A 3297-nucleotide genomic window follows, 5' to 3' on the forward strand; every position below is an offset into this window, starting at 1 on the left:
CCCCCCCCCCCCGGGGCCGTGTGAGGCACGTTTTATTATGGATGCGCGCGCTTTATTTAACGTGTTTTGGACTGCTAAAGAGAAACACCCACCCACTACAATAATAACGCTTAGAATAGCCAGGACAATTTTTAATATAACTCCGATTGGATTCGTCTGAAAGAAGAAAGTCATATACACCTAGGATGCCTCGAGGGTGAGTAAAACACAGGCTAATTTTCATTTTTGGGTGAACTAACCCTTTAAGCATCTGGTTGAGCTGTTTAGTAAATTCGCCCATGCATAAAGATCATTTTCAAATTTTCCATCATGACATGCATCTGAATCCAGACACTCAAGAGCAAGTTATGACAAACAGTGGAAACACTTTGGGGATGGATTATGGTTTGAGCCCTGAAATAGCTTTAAATATGTATTTACTCTGCAGGTGTTATTCTGGAGCAGCTTGTGATGGCTTTATTTTTAAATGTGTATTTTTGTAACTGTATATGACCGGCTTTGCCACCCTGTTTTATTTCTGTTCTCCTTGGGGTGTTTGTATCAGTAGCCACACTGGAGGATAATGGTCGCCCCTGGGGTTCTGCATATTCAGCTGTACTAGGCAGGAAAGGGTGGTTCACATTACCGAGCATCAACATTAGCAGATTTGTCCAGGTAGTTAGCTGCTGTGCTTCATAACAGCAATTTGCTGACCTGATTTGGCAGATGCTGGTGTAGCTTTCAGTCTGAATGAAACATTTATACTTTTTGCTTAATCCTCAACTTTTTATATGCTGCTTTTCATACTCTCTGGCTCTATTTTAAGTTAAAGTACTAGTATATTCGTCAGATTGTGTTACAGTGTATGTTTTCACACCCTCTTCTGTGATATCCTGCAGCTATCTAGACGAACCTGACGCTCAGGATTACATAATTCCTCAAATTGTCACTGCATTAGCTGACATTGAAATAACCTTATTGTGTTTATTGTGTTTATAACAAATATGACAAGCTTGTGTCTACTGTGGTTCTCAAAAATGGATCTCAGGTCTAAAATGTCTAAAATAAATGCAAATAATAAAATGCAATTAATTATACAGTACTGTTCAAAACTTTGGGGTCAGTAATTAGATAGATAGATAGATAGATAGATAGATAGATAGATAGATAGATATACATTTATATATATATAACATTCAGCTTTGCCATCACAGGAATAAATTACATTTTAAAATATATTAAAACAGATAACAGTTGTTTTAAATTGGAATAATATTTCACAATATGAGTTTACTTGCAACATGAATAAAACTGGTATCTGGTAATAACTGTGATAATATGTTTGTAAATTGTACATTTTGAAATTTCATTTTTTATTTATTTTTGTATAAAAAAAAATACTGAAATCAAAAAGAAAAACCAGCTATGAACCACTGCATTGCAGTACTGTTAGAGACGAGGATGTTAATGCACAAATGTGATTCCAAATTGCTAATTGCATATACTAATGCTAATAACAAAGACATACAAAAAAATTCTGAAGCTATTTACCGGCCATTACTGCCTATAAAGCAGAACTAAAACCATCATATACATTGTTACACATGGGATGGATAGTTGTGATTGGGTGTGGAAGGGCACAGAGATCAGACAAAGTAAAAGCGTGGCATTTTCTAATGGTCTGTTCTACAATCCACCCTCCTACTTAGGCCTTCTAAGACAACTCGAAGCAGCTTTCTCTCTGACAGCATTGCCAGTCGTGTTCTCCAGCATCTGCATGACTTCATTATGATTCGCTTTGTAAAGCTCAACATCTGGTTGTGCCCAAGGCAAGCTGTGAGCCAATGTTGGCTTCATTTTCATGTTCAGCTAATACACATCAGCTGCAGTGCAACCAACAAAAAAATCCACAATAGTGGAATCACATGAAAGGATGGTTTGAGGGTTTGAAGTGCCCTGACAAAACAAAGGGGTGGAGTGAGTGTGTGTAAAGGAGTGAACTGCACCTGAGGGCTTTGGGCTGTTATGTGCAAATCAGGTGGCAGGTTACAGCTGAGAATATCTGGTGCAAAGACAGCTGTTGCCCTTTTGTTTTTTCTACAACATGTATGTGGTCTTGTTCCAGATTTGATTTTTTTTTTTTTTTTTTTGGGATCTAACCAAAATCTCAAGATTTGTTTAGTTACAGTTTCATATTAAATGTATTTAAACAACACAAATGTTTAACCATTACAATACACGATTCTAGTCTCACATTTAGAAGAGAATCTTATCTTAAAACTACAAGACACATTCAAGGTACAGTCATGACACAATATTGAATCTAAACAAAAATTAGAGAAAATAGAGCTTTATTGAACTTTTACAATTTTAAACTTTAGTCTGTTTTATAGAAAAATCTCTGGAATGCCTGGGTACACCCTCATGGGGCTGAGACAGTTGGCTCATTGGATTTGGGTGGAGCCTCCACCCAGATTGCCTTTGCCACTTCTGATGATGCCAAAGGTGAAGACATGATTAAGGTTTCACTCTATGGCTATGAATACAACATCTATACTCACAGTTTCCTCTGCTACGGGAAAAATGAAGCTGAGAAGAGAGTTTTGGCCAAACTTGCAAAGGTAGAGTACACTCATGTCATTGTCAAATGAATTCATCTGAATTAGTACTTGTTCTATAAAATATAAATATGTTTTATTTACGATACAGTAGGTAAAACGTTTTAGATCCACGTTGGATTTTTCTTTTAGATTGCATTTGAATTATACCTGTTAGACAGCTTCTTTTTGTTTCACCTACACAAAGACACTGATCGGCAAAATTTGCCTAAAACCTTTCTTCTAAAATCCATTATTGCTGAGAGAGATGCAATTAAGCCCATAGCTTATGCTTAACATTTCCCCAAACAATGTCAATACTTGTACAGACTGCACTGCCATTAGCCATTTAATGTAGGGTTGAAAAAGAGAATGGAATTTCATCATGTTTTTCCTGATTTCTACCAGAAATGTTTATATCAATATTTTCTTTAGATGCATTATATTAAGTATTTCCTAACATAAAACTATCCTAACATTAAAATTGACTAGTTTTAAACACATCAAAGGTGGTCTGTCCCACCCCAGAGGTCGTAATGTTTTCCAATTTATTAAATAGTGTTAAATGCTATTTATATGTAGTGCAAATAGTGGCAGATATTATTTGAACCTCATTGTAGTTGTAGTACATTGTTAAATAGTGTTCAAGAATAACAACATATCCCTTGTATATGATACGTACATCAATGTATGCTGCCTTAATGGGACCTTATCTTTCCCT

The sequence above is a fragment of the Sinocyclocheilus anshuiensis genome, unplaced genomic scaffold (assembly GCF_001515605.1).
Source record: "Sinocyclocheilus anshuiensis isolate Anshui unplaced genomic scaffold, SAMN03320099.WGS_v1.1 scaffold627, whole genome shotgun sequence".
In the NCBI taxonomy this organism is placed as follows: Eukaryota; Metazoa; Chordata; class Actinopteri; order Cypriniformes; family Cyprinidae; genus Sinocyclocheilus; species Sinocyclocheilus anshuiensis.